The sequence below is a fragment of the Citrus sinensis genome, chromosome 9 (assembly GCF_022201045.2).
Source record: "Citrus sinensis cultivar Valencia sweet orange chromosome 9, DVS_A1.0, whole genome shotgun sequence".
NCBI classification, from domain to species: domain Eukaryota; kingdom Viridiplantae; phylum Streptophyta; class Magnoliopsida; order Sapindales; family Rutaceae; genus Citrus; species Citrus sinensis.
Window position 1 is genome coordinate 1,948,094 of NC_068564.1, and position 14,509 is coordinate 1,962,602.

The window sequence follows — 14,509 nt, forward strand, 5'->3', positions numbered from 1 at the left end:
TTTTTCCTTTTAACCTGAGTTAAGAGTTGTAAAATTGTACATATTAGCATGAGGGTAATTGTATTGACAAAAGAAACAGTCAATCAAAACTGTTTCTTTGGTACGATTTTCTCATCCATTTTTCTGATTTAGAATTCAACCTTTGTTTCTCCTCAATGAGAAGAATTCATATGTTGTCTCATGCTGCAATATACTAATGGGATGTTTTCTAAACAGGAAGATAGGGTGGACATAACTGCAAATTCAGTTCACCCAGGAGCAATTGTCACCAACATTATCCGTCATAACAGTCTTTTCCGTAGCATGAACACTATATTGCATGGCGAGTCTTTTTTTTTTTTTTCCCTTCTAGATCTTGCACGTATTTACAATTTTGATTGCTTCGGCCTGTATGAAGAAGCACAATTAGTGAACTTATTGCCTAGGATTTAAAGGGTGAACCAATACAGATAATTGAGACAACACAACTTCACCAAAAAAAAAAAAAATCTGATTATTTATGTTAACTTCCGATTTCTTTTGGTTGGATGGTTCGTTTGCTGAAAAATGTTCAGCAGGTAATCCTAAATTTTCAGAAACAAAGAAATAAGATATGAGATTACTTCTTCGGATTCATTAATTGTTAATTCTTCGTAACAGAAACCGTAGATTCAAATGAAATATACAAGACTGAAAATAAACTGCCCACCACTTTCAAGTATTTTTGAACAGGCTCTTTAATTATTCCTATCTTTTTTATATGTTTGTTTATTTTGTTCTGGATACTTAGGGGGCAGCTACTACATGTTATGTGGCATTGCATCCACAAGTTAAAGGGAAGAGTGGCTTCTATTTCTCGGACAGTAAAGTCGCTCAACCAAGTTCACAAGCACTTAACGTTGAGGTAGCGCGGAAATTATGGGATTTCAGCTTGAATTTGATTAACAAATGTTCTGAAAACAAAAGCATGCATTAGCTTGAGCTTGAATCTAAGACATTTCAGCTGGTGCTTGAGCTTTTCTGTTATACATTTTTTTGCTCTTGTATAACTGCAAAATGCAAACCATGTTGTTGATAAAACTGGACTTGGCATAATGGCATGGTCAAACTCGTTGCAAATAATACATGATGTTACTATGATGGTATTGTAATTGTACATTCGTAATTTCCTATCCGAAATGAGAAAGGACACATGGACTCCATTGATTGGTCCATCCTATTCCTATGACTACACCCCATTCAACCGGGCCCCCCTTTGTTTTTTAATTTCAATACGTTTTTATCACAGCATGGAGTAAAGATTGACTATAAAATCAAATGAAGGTATTACAAATTAAAGATTCAAAAATATTTCTCTTCTCTCAGAATTTAACATATAAAATTATTTCTTAAAAGAGTATATCCTCTTTGTAATCTAATTTTTTAAAAATTTCACTACGTGTATTAATTTATGATGAATGGTCAAGATTTATTTACTTTTACCTTAACGTATTTTACCTTTCCTAATTTTAAAAGACAAAGATGAGTTCTAATTAAACAACATCAATCATTATTCTAATGATTTTATAACTATATGATTTTTGGATCTTCTAATCGAATTAACGTAGTATGACAGGAAGAAATAGCCTAGTAAATGTATTAGAAATGAAAAAAAGTCAAAAGAAAAAACAGTAAAATTTCACAATCAATAAACAATTGAACGATTTCCAAGATGATTAGTTGCAAGACATAATACATATTTGATCAAGGACAAGAAGCAGCAATTGAGTTTATCGTTGGTGGGAGATTTACACACAAGAAACTATTCTTGTACGATATTTTTTTCATATATGTTTATTTATGTTTTTGGATTAATATCAAGTTCCCGAAAAAAAAATTTCTGTTTGATGGATTTTCTATTAGTTTGGAGAAAAAAAGCTTGTGAAAAAAGAATTTAAAAAGAAGAAGAAGAAGAAAAAAAAACAATAGATATTAGGAGAAAAAATAATTATTTATGGAAAAAAATATAAACAAATCTTGACCATTGAATACAAAATTGACATGTCATAAAATCTTTAAAATATTAAAAAAAAGATTATAAGAGAATCTAAATCCATTCTTCTAATATATTAATGAAGGATATGCGTAAAACAAATAGCAAAATATCTTTTTTTATATATAGTTGGTACTCAGTATAGAATTAGGAAACTTATTGTTGCTCTAATGAAACTCCCATTATTTAATTAGGAAACCTAAAATCAATGGGAAATTGAAAATTGAAATGTACGTATGTTATTTTCCTAATTCAATTCTGATAACCTTACATCAGTTCTCTCTATTTATGTATACGTTAAGTGCCTCTATTTTACATTCCATAAACCCACACAAAAATTTCATACAACATTTTCTCTTCTTTAATTTTTGTACGTAAAAACCCTAGGCCTCAACAACCCTCAAGAATCAAAACCCTAGCCAATTTGATATTCATCAAGAATATAACGGGGATGCCGCAAAACCCGCTTGGTGCCAATTCTCCTTCAGGAAAGAAAGACCCCATAAAGAATCAAGAGAATAATAATGGGTCTAATCCCTCTTTGTCATCAATAGTTGATGATAGCTTCTCCTCCGGTTCCAGAATGGCGATGAGTGGAACTAGCAGTCAAGAGCCAATATCCTGTTGCTCCAAATTCAATAAGAAACGGAAGCATGTGCAACAAGTTCATCAAGAAAGCAGTAAGAAAAGAACAAGAAAGCGAGATCACAACATTATTATTATTAATAATGATAACATAAAGGAGATTTCAACAAAACTGAGTTTACGTGATGAAACTTGGCCTACCAAAGAAGACACCACTCAAGCTTACATTCCTGCAGAGGACATGATGAGAAATCAAATGCTGGCGTCCAACATTGGGCTAATGAAATATTATAGGCCCGGAGAGGAGGAACACGAGTCTCGAATTGGGGTCTCAACAAAACTGGACCTCTTCACGTACCCATGGAGCATCACCAAGATACTTACTCGTAGTGACCTGGGGCATTTGTCGAGGCTGTTAGTGCAAACACGTTTGGCCGAGAGATATGTGATGCCTTTTCTCGACGAGGCTAGTCGTAGTGAAGTAATTGGGAATCCGGAAGGTCTTAGGGTCAGCGTGTGGGATTGTGATACGAATTCAATGCACCGTTTGGTGTTCAAGAAATGGGCAACTTCTAACAGCTATGTGCTTATAAATCACTGGACTGCAGACTTTGTGCGCAGACGAGAGTTGGCTGCTGGTGACGAAATTGGGATGTGCTGGGATTCTTTCTATTCCAGATTCAACTTCTCCATTCTTAAGCGTGCCCCAGCCCCAACAATTATTGTTCAAGACCACGCTGACGTCGCTGCTTCACGATCATGATAATGATACTCCTCATCATCAACTCAATGCTGTCCAATACTTGTAGGACTAGGACTTGGAGTGTGTACCTATCTATATATATATATATATATTGATTTTCAATTTTTATCAGTAATGCTCAGGCGTTCAACCTGATCTAAACAATTTCCTTATTGCATTATAAGATGCATCCATGCACGATTTCTTCTTGCTCTGTTCGCAGCTTCATATTTGACGTTTATTTTTATTTAATCAAGTACTGTCTCAACTTCAGCACTATTCAAATTAAATAATTGTTAATTCAAAAATATATATTGATTTAGTTGAGATATCTAATTTGTATCTTAAATGATGTGGCAAATGATATGTAGCTGTTTGATTGGCTCAAGTGATAACTAATTACTAAGTCTTATCATTTCTAATCCATCTAGTAAAATTTCATTGATGACACAACAATTGGGATACAAACTAAGTATTCCAATTGAGTAATCATAGTATCACTTTTTGTAATTAATTATTGATTTATGTAATTTCTTACACTTTTATTAATTCCTTCAATTGGAGGATGCATTATATAGCTATTGTATGTGTGAGTTAGCCAATAAATTATGAGTAATAAAATAACTACAAACTCTTATATAATTTGAGGAGGAACACGAGTCTCGAATTGGGGTTTCAACAAAACTGAACCTCTTCACGTACCCATGGAACATCACCAAGATACTTGCTCCTAGTGACTTGGGGCATTTGTCGAGGCTGTTAGTGCAAACACGTTTGGCCGAGAGATATGTGATGCCTTTTCTCGACGAGGCTAGTCGTAGTGAAGTAATTGTGAATCCGGAAGGTCTTAGGGTCAGCGTGTGGGATTGTGATACGAATTCAATGCACTGTTTGGTATTCAAGAAATGGGCAACTTCTAAGAGCTATGTGCTTATCAATCACTGGACTAAAGACTTCGTGCGCAGAAGTCTTTCTATTCCAGATTCAACTTCTCTGTTCTTAAACGTGCCTCGACAATTATTATTCAAGAATACGCTGACGTCGATGCTGATCATGTTCATGATCATCATCAATTCATTCACTCGCCTCAATAATGGTATTCATCATCATCAACGTAACTCAGTATTGTCTAGTACTTATAGGACCATGACTAGAGTGCATACATATATATAGATAAAGACTTATAAGAGCTTAGTTAAATGTTTAATTTTCTTGGTTTTTCAAAAGAATTGAGACCTAATTAATGGAAACTAGTTATTGTACATCAGGTTATTTCAATTTTCATTTATTCTTTTTTTGGTTGGTCATGCAGTTAGTTTTAATATTTGGTTATTTATTTATTTGATTTTCGATGTTTAGTTATCAAAATTATAGGTCCAATGTTTAGATATTATTATAAAAGTAAAGAAAATATTATGGAGTGTAATAAAATTTTTATTAAGGATGTTATGAAATATTTTTTAAAATATACAGACTAAACTAATGCCAAATACAAAATTTAGAGATTAAATAAACATTTACCTAAATAATAAAAAAAAAACTATTGTTCTCAAATACCTAGCAAAGCTATTATATTAAATTGGATTTGCAAAACCTTCGAATCCATGCTTATTTTCAGCAACTCAGTCTACCGTCACAACTGCTAGCCATCTCCTTTTAATTAATGAACACTGCAATAATTAGGAACCTCTTTCCTTTCTTTTTTTTTTCCTTAAATAAATGACATAAATAAGCGTATGAAACGACCCGCCCCGCAACCTCCCCCAGGACGAGTCTATCTAAACTCGTAAAATCGAATTAATAACAAATCTATAAAAATTTCGACAGAATCTCCCTTATAAATAAAACATATCCAACCCTGCAAATGACAAAATAACACTCCCAAAATAATTTAATAACCAAACATCCTCCATAACCAACTTCTCAAACCAACTTCTCAAATCAACTTATCAAATATCACCAAAATCATCCGAATATTAAAATACAACGATTATCCTTAATAACATAAAATAATAACACAAATTTCGAATATAATAATAAAATCCACGACTTCTAGCACCATCACGTGACCACAATATCAAACTAACGTTCACTACTGGGTTGACTGATGTACCTGTAAATCTCCTGTGGGGGGGGGGGAAATATAATAAAAGAGGGGTGAGTATAAAACTCAGTGAGCTCAGTGAGAGGATAGTAGGTGCTGATACTTTAATAAATTATTCAAAATCATTTAATCTTTCTCAAATCTTTTCTTAAATCAATTTCAATTTCGTAAATCAATTCTCAAATCAATTTCTCAAAATATCATAAACTCATTTAATTCAAATTGAATAATTGCAATAATAAATCTGCATAAAATCGATGGAATCACCATACTCATATTAAATACTGAATACTAAAAACTGTCATCAAACAAGTACCCAGGGAATAATCTGATCATATCCAGGCTTCAACGGCCAGGCAATGACGCACTATCTGGGTAACGTCACGCCCCGGAGCCACAACGGATAGATGGGGACGATCTCATCTCATATCTCATATCTCATATCTCATATCTCATATCTCATATCTCATATCTCATATCTCTTATCTCATATATCTGTACTGTGCATGCATAAGCCCCCAAAAGGCAAAAGCGCCCGAACACACGGCCCAAAGCCTCTATGTGTGTCCCGACGGGCCCCAAAGGCCTCTATCTCATCTTATCTGTATCTCTTTTTATCTGTATCTCTGTATCTGGAGGGAAGGGTACTGTCTAATGATTTCAAAACTGATAGTAAACATATGATCCCATCTGAAATCTCATTTTCTTTCTATTCAACATATCTCAAGTCTGCTCAATTCTAATATCATGCTTTTACTCAAAAAACGCTAATAAAATCATAAATCGAACTCATTCTCAATCATAATAAATATCAACACATAAATAAAAGTCAATTCGCTGGAAAATCATTAAATCAACGCATTAAACATTTATTTCTCAAACATACTGTACTATATAAGAAAATCAGCATATACTATGAAAATAGGTTTTGTATATTCCACTCACAGTGATGATGTCTAGACTCAGTATCAACAACGTCCGCGGGTAGATTCTCGTTCGCGGATGCGGATCCTCCTAATCACGGAAAACACCATAATTATTCTCCGTAAAAACCAATTAATATAATAAATCTCGAAACAAATATCTATTAACGATAAACTAGTCCCGCATGTATAAAATTACCAAAATGCCCCTATAGGCCAAAATTGCCAAAATACCCCCAACATCAATATTTTACCAACTTATCCTCAAACTTCATGATTTTACCAAATTATCCTCATATTCGTTAATACCCATATTGTCCTCAATTCAGATTACATAAATTAATCACATTGTCCGAAATTACGAAATTACCCTCGGTTCGTAAAATTACCGAAATGTCCTTAACGAGTTAAATCACCGAATTACCCTTAAAATCACAAATTAATTCACTGCCCTCAACCAACATTACCAAAATGTCCATTATTTACATAAAATTACACAATCACCCCCAAAAGTCCATGAATTTACCGAATTGCCCCTCGCCGGTCAACGGTGACCGGACTTCAGTCAACGACGATGGGGAACTTAGGTCTGCTAGTTCCGGCCTCGGTGAATCCAACGGTGGTGGCAGTGAGTCGCCACGCGCGCTACCGGCGGCGGATCGAAGTTCCAAAGTTCCGCAAATTTTCGGAGATCATTCGGCGAGTTCCGGGCGTCCCCGGCGGTCGTGGCTGGTCGGGAAATGTTGCTGGGGATGTGAGGAACCAGTTCCAAGTGGTGGCGCATCACAACTCCGGCGGGATCAACGGCAACGAAAACGGGTCGAAGCCGCGACTTTTCGAGCTCGATCACCGGCGTTCTGGCCAGTTTCCGGCGACGATAACAGCAGGGATACGACGGTCTGCTTCCAAGCTTCAGATCGGTACCAAGCACGGCCGGTAAAGTGGCTGGAGTTGGGAGAAATCGTCGGGTCAATCTGCGGGTTACTGGGTCGGGTTCTCGGGTCAACGGGTCTGACTTCTCTCTCTATCTTTCTCTCTCTTCTCGGGTTCTTTCTCTCTAAAATGGAAAACCCGTTTCCCTCTTTCCAGTTATACAATTCTGCCCCTTTTTTTTTTTTTTTTTTTTTTTTTTTTTTTAAGCTTAATACAAATTAAGCGAATTTCATACCCGTTACGAAAATAAAATCCGACCATCGGCGCGTATAATCGAGCTCAATTTATCCCAATTAAATTATAGTGACGAAATTAAAAATTAATAGAGAAGAGGAAAATAAAAATCGGCACTTTATTAAAAAAGTCCAAGTGCATATATTACAGCGTACGATGGAGAAGTTGGTTGAATAAAAGCATAAAAAATTTACATATAATTGTTATTAACAACTTCAACTTTTTAATCAATTTCTTTATGTCATATCATTTTATATACACTTAATTATATCATGTGCTTATTATCACTCAAGTCATTAGATTGATAAGAGTAATGCTAGTGACATCAGTATTGTATAAATAAGTGTAGACCGAAGAAATGAAAAAGAAATTGTTCTTTAATAAAAATTTTGTAATCCAATTTTTTTTTATCAAAATAGCATTTTTTTATAAAAAAATTCCAACAGATGGGTGTTACCGCGTTAGAGGTTGGTTTTTACTAATTAAACCAACATGATGAGAAACTAATGTGGCTTATTACCCAATAATTAAGTTGGTACGTATCGCATTGCACTACAAAAGCCGAAGGTGGTCCCTGATCTATTAATTTTGCCTTGGGATTTCGGACAGCGATTGGATAATTACCGTCTAAAAGGCATTCAATGGATGTGTTATATTTTTCAACAACGATACATAATCTAAACAAGAAACTGCCCAACATTCTAGATTGTCCGAATTAATGCCTGCTTAATTAAATAATCGATGTATTATTCGTTGTGTGTTCTGTATCTTCACGTATTGCAAGAGATGAATATGTGGGTGTTCAGGAGAAAAGGGCCGTCTGGATTCTCAGCCTCATGAACAGCTGAGGAAGTTACCCAAGGAATTGATGCCGCTGGCCTCACTGCCATTGTTACAGGTTACAATTTCTTCTTCTTCTTCTTCTTTTTTTTCCCTGATTGTTGCATAGTCGTTTGTGATTACGAATTTATCTCCGTGTGATTACAGGAGCATCTAGTGGCATCGGTGCTGAAACCACACGTGTCCTTGCACTGCGGGGTGTGCATGTAATTATGGAGTTGGATCTCAGTTCTTTGGCCTCTGTCAGGAAATTTGCATCGGATTTCACCGCCCGGGCCTGCCACTAAATATACTTATGTAAGAAAAACAATTAAGTGCTTGTTTGGGATTAGTGTTCGAACTTTCAAAGGATCAAAAGTAAATTTTAAAACTTACCAAAAGTTGAGTCTAATATTTGATGATTTTTTTTAAAAAAAAATCTCTGTACTATGTTTATTTACTTGAGTAATAAAATCAGTAAAAATTAATTTAAATAAGATTATTTCTATTTATTTTTAAAATATTTTGATATTATATTGTTGTTGTTATTTGATGGAAATTGTAGTTGTTTTTTATCATCAATTACTTTATGGCAATAAAATAATAAAAAATAAAAGTAAAAATATATTTCACTTATCAATTGTTTTGAGTTACCCAAAAAGAAAATAAAAAAATAATGAAATACAAAAACTTTACGCAATCAATATTATACATTCATGTTTATATACATGTAAGTAGTTTTAATTCAATCTTGAATTCGATAATTAACCTCAATGAATTTTATCTCTTGCGTTACAAGTAACAAGGCAGGAATTTGTGGAACCCCATTCATGCTCTCCAAAGACAACATAGAACTACATTTTGCTACAAATCACTTGGGTGCGTTTTACTAATTACAAATGTTTATTAATTTGAAGTGTATATGTTATTATCTGACAATATTATGTTAAGTATTGTCGACAATAACCTGCTTAAATGAATCTTTTTTCCCTATTTTATTAGTTATGGACTGATTGAATAATCCTTCCAGTTTTTCTTGAGTATAACCTTGTTGTCGAATTAATGATTTTATCCAGGTCATTTTCTTTTGACTGATCTGTTATTGGACATTATGAAGAAGACAGCACAAGAGAGTAACAGGGAAGGAAGAATTGTGAATGTCTCTTCAATCAGTCATTGGTGGCCATATGGCGAAGGAATTCGTTTTGATAAAATAAATGATCACTACTCAGGGTAAACACCATCTGGCGGAAACCCCTAATTACACTTATAACCTCCTCTAGTTTACGATGATACTTGGTGGAGAATGATAATTTTGTTCTTCTTTGAGGCAACATGATATGTAGCATTGCATCCACAAGTTAAAGGGAAGAGTGGCCTCTATTTCTCAGAATGTAACATAGCTCAACAAGGCTCGCATGCTGTTGACACTGAGTTGGCAAGGAAAATTGTGGGATTTCAGCTTGGATTTGATTAAGAAATGTTCTCAAAATTCATAGGGGCTGTAGATGTTTATGTTTAAATAATATGGATGGATAATATTTTAAAATCAACTATTGATTGGCTACTTGTGTGTGCGCCTTGAAGACCTTAACTAACTTGCATATCAGTGGATTAAGCATCTGTTTAATTGCCTTAACTAGACTTGCTTAATTATGAGCAGGTACAATAGTTTCTTCGCGTACATTCAATCAAAGCTTGCCAACGTTTTGCATGCAAATGAGCTTGCGAGACGTTTGAAGGTTAAAATTTTCTTCAAAGACAGAATTTTTTATTTTTCCTGATTCGATACGATCTTAATTATAACTGTTCATTGGATGTTTTCTAATTAAACAGGAAGACGGGGTGGAGATAACAGCAAATTCACTTCACCCAGGAATAGTTCTCACCAACCTTTTCCGTGAAGGTGGCTTTTTGAATGGTATTAATTAACTCAATCTTTCACCATGTGCCTATTTATCTTCTTGAATTTTATGTGTGTAATAATTTAGAATGCTTTTGTTGTATGAGTAACACATGTAGTGTGTGTGTGTCAAGTCTGAGTTTTCTGCTTCCCATCAAGTGATATTTGTATGTAAGTTGTGGCTTATAATAATATATCTCACTTCTATTGTGATAATAAAATAATCTGTTGGATGAAAAAATAATTAAGCACTTGGTAAATTATAGTATTCTACTATGAGTTACGGAAACAGAATGTATGCATTTAAAAAATATTTGATTACTAAGGAGTTGTAATTTGTTGTATGATAGATTTTAAGTTATCTAAACTCAATAATAGACATTTTCATTAAAAAGGTACTTAACAAAAATAGACGAGATTACCAAATAAAAAAGTTTTAATATTAGTAAACATGTGATCGATAGTAATTAATTGTGATCTTGCTAAAATTCTTTTCTGTCTGCTGCAGTTTTTCTTGGCTTTGTTGGTAAATATCTGTTCAAAAATGTTCAACAGGTACTTTGATATTTACAGAAGAAAGAAATTAAATTCGATATTATGTGTTTGGATACATTGTTGTTGGCTACAAAGTTTCAAATTGGTTTGTTTTGAACAGACTAATAGTCATATACGTATTTGTTTGTTTGTTCATTTTGATCTGGATATAACTTAGGGGGCAGCAACAACATGTTATGTAGCATTGCATCCACAAGTTAAAGGGAAGAGTGGCCTATATTTCTCAGAATGTAACATAGCTCAACAAGGCTCCCATGCTGTTGACACTGAGTTGGCAAGGAAATTGTGGGATTTCAGCTTGGATTTGATTAAGAAATGTTCTCAAAATTCATAGGGGCTGTAGGTGTTTATGTTTAAGTAATATGGATGGATAATATTTTAAAGAATTGTAATAAAGCAGCAGAAGCTTTAGCACATTTTATATTTTGCTGTGAATTTTATGTTTGGATGGAAGACTTTTGAAGTCATCTATTGTTATTTTCTGCTTAGTGAAAACTCTAAGCAGGAAAATCATCTTTAACAAATATAATACTACTATTAAATATTTAAAAATATTATTTTTACTTTCGATGGGAGAATCATCTTTTACTTTTTCAATTACTAATATACATTTTTACTAAAGAATGGAGTAAAGATTGACTATAAAATCAAATTAAAGATTCAAAAATATTTCGCCTCTTTCGAAATTTAACACATAAAATTATTTCTTAAAATAATATATCCTCTTCTAATTTAATTTTTCCCTAATCTTTTAAAGAGTTCACGATGTACAACAATTTTATGATGAATGGTTAAGATTTATTTACTTTATCTTTTTTCATAATTTGATATACTATTATATTAATGTGTTGCACCATCCTTAATTTTAGAAGACAAATAAGAGTTCTAATTAAACAACATCAATTAGTATTCTAATGGTTTAATTTATAATATTACTTCTATATTCTTGATGGATCTTCTAATCAATTTAACGTAGTATTACATGGAAGACATAGCCAAATAAATGTATTAGAAATCAAATTTTGAAATAAATCAAACGAAAAAACAGAAAAATTGCACAAGCAATTAACAACCAAATGATTTCCGAGGTCAGTTGCAAGCCATACTACATAGTTGATGAAGGATAAGAAGCAGCAAATTAGTTTATACTAGGTGGGAGGTTTACAGACCAGAAACTATTCTTGTATGATTTTTTTTTCATATTTTTAGTTATTTATTGGGTTAATTTCAAGTTCCGACAAAAATTTTCTGTTAGATGGATTTTCTATTAGTTTGGAGAAAAGAGTTTGTCTAAAAAAATTATAAAAGAAGAAGAAGAAAAAGACGTATAAATATTAAGAGAAAAAAGTAATCACTTATGGAAAGAAAATTAAAAAAATCTTGACCACTGAATACAAAATTTCCATGCGTCATATGATCTTCAATGCACCGTTTGGTATTCAAGAAATGGACAACTTCTAACAGCTATGTGCTTATCAATCACTGGACTAAAGATTTTGTGCGCAGACGAGAGTTAGCTGCCGGTGACGAAATTGGGATGTGCTGGGATTCTTTCTATATATTCCAGATTCAACTTCTCTGTTCTTAAACGCGCCCCAACCATTATTGTTCAAGACCACGCTAATGTCGTTGCTGATCATGATCATCATCAATTCATTCGCTCGCCTCAATAATGATATATATTCATCATGCATGAATCCATTTTTGTGCAATACATATCGGAATATATTGAAGTTGGGGCGCGCGCGCTCGATTTCTTGTTTTTTTTTTTTTTATAAATAATCTAGACTTAATAGAAACTATATATGTGTATATTACAAGTTACATCATGTTACTTCAGTTACATTATCTCCAATCAATTTTAAATACTGCGTATGAAAATTGACAACTCCATAGCAACCGGCTAACGATATCCAAACAAGTCAATATAACAGAAGAATTAAGAATACTATTGGATCGTCCAACCTGTTGAGAAAAGATGGCATTGGCGGTTGATGTGTGATGTGTAAATTAGCAAGTGTACTAGTTGGCACAAGTAATATAATGAAGAGTTGAGTATCGTCCCAAAAAGATTGTATATCCTATTAGCTACCGAAATTATTCTAACCCTAATTTATTTGAACAATCGAATAAGCGAATTTAAATTAAAATAAAATAACTAAAAATTAAATAAAGATGCATGTAGTAACAAAAAAATCACCAAGAGATTAAAACATTAGGACATCCGATTTCACCATAACTAATCCAATTTAATCCTCCATCTATGCTATTGAAGTTTATTACTCATGTTGACAGTGAATTTTCCTAGTCTATTCAATATCTTTTCTCGAGTAATATCAAAAATACCTTCACATATTAACCAACTATATCTCTATGTGAATTTAAATATGCAAATATTCATTGAGCTTTATGGAAATTCTTAGAAAAACTGTACGAATCACGTTGACACATCTTTGTCTTTCATTCAATTCATGCAATCCATTACACAGAGCAAAAATACATAAATCTCCTCTCGTTCTTATTATGTATCTTCAAATCATTTAAATATTGGCTATATATTTAAAAGTTTTAAACTAATAATGAACACTCATCCATGGAATAATAAATTTAAAATAACATAAATTTATGAAATTAAATCTTCATAGTTAGGTTACATCGTAGCCCTAGTAAATAAATTAGTTCATGGGAATATAAAGAGAATTTATGAATTTAATTGGAAACATTCAAGCAAGATAATCGAGAAGAGAGAAAGGAAAAACTCAAGAATTAATGCGTCTTCCTCCTCCTCCAAATTGTTCTTGCTACTCTCGCTTTGGCTCAAGACTTGCGGCTGCCTTCGTGTCTCTTTAATTCTCCTACAAGTATAGCTTTTATAGTGTTTTTATTGTGCGCCCTAAATCCTAACATGGAAAGGAAAAAAAAAAAACAAAAGCCTAGTCGCCACTTTTAAGCCCATGCATGTGAATAACCATTTAAAACAATGCCAAAATATTTGCTTCCTTTATGGTGCGTTTACTTTATGGGAATGAGAATGAGAATGAGGTAGAATGAAAATGAGTTGTGAATGTTATCATTATTAATTTTATTATTTTAGTTATTATTAATTATTATTAATAAAAATAATGATAATATTAATAAAAATAAAAATAATTAATAATAACTAAAATAATAAAGTTAATAAAATTTAATAATAATAATTATTATTATTATTAATGACATTTAAAATAATAAAATTATTTGTGATTTAAACAAGGGTAATTTAGGAAATATAAAAAAATTAGAAGGATAGAAAAATAAATTTATGTTTAATTCTTATTCCCACATTTTCATTCCCAACCCCTCATGGGAACGAGATTCTCATTATTTATTTCCAAATTATGTGGGACCCACACAATTTATTCTTATTCTCAAATTCAATTTTGTCAAGTAAACATATCTTTGATTCACATTCCTCTATTCCCATTCCTTATTCCAAGAAGTAAAAACACCATTAATATTTTCTAAGCTTGCCATTTAAATTGTCAAATGCCCTCCACGTGACTAGCGTGAAATTAAAAGCCAACTGACCTTTTCTTCTCTTCCTTTATTCTTCACGTGATTGCCTGCATGATGCTTAAATTCAATCTTCTTTAATTTGGCTTTTTATTTCTTTCCCTTTTGCTTCCATATTATTTCCATTATACTCCAATTTGTTTCCTTT

General features: G+C 32.8%; 1 long non-coding RNA gene and 1 pseudogene across 1 annotated transcript; one reads left to right on the forward strand and one right to left on the reverse strand.

The window, feature by feature from the left end:
• Positions 1–5,271: 5,271 nt before the first annotated feature.
• LOC112495642 (uncharacterized) lies at positions 5,272–7,437 on the reverse strand. The gene is made up of 3 exons (XR_008052009.1): positions 6,892–7,437; positions 6,388–6,456; positions 5,272–5,462 (listed from the first exon to the last, which is right to left on the reverse strand). It is a non-coding gene; the product is annotated as an uncharacterized LOC112495642 (long non-coding RNA).
• Positions 7,438–8,253: 816 nt separating this feature from the next.
• On the forward strand, positions 8,254–11,146 carry LOC102623987 (short-chain dehydrogenase TIC 32, chloroplastic-like; annotated as a pseudogene).
• The last annotated feature ends 3,363 nt before the right edge of the window (positions 11,147–14,509 follow it).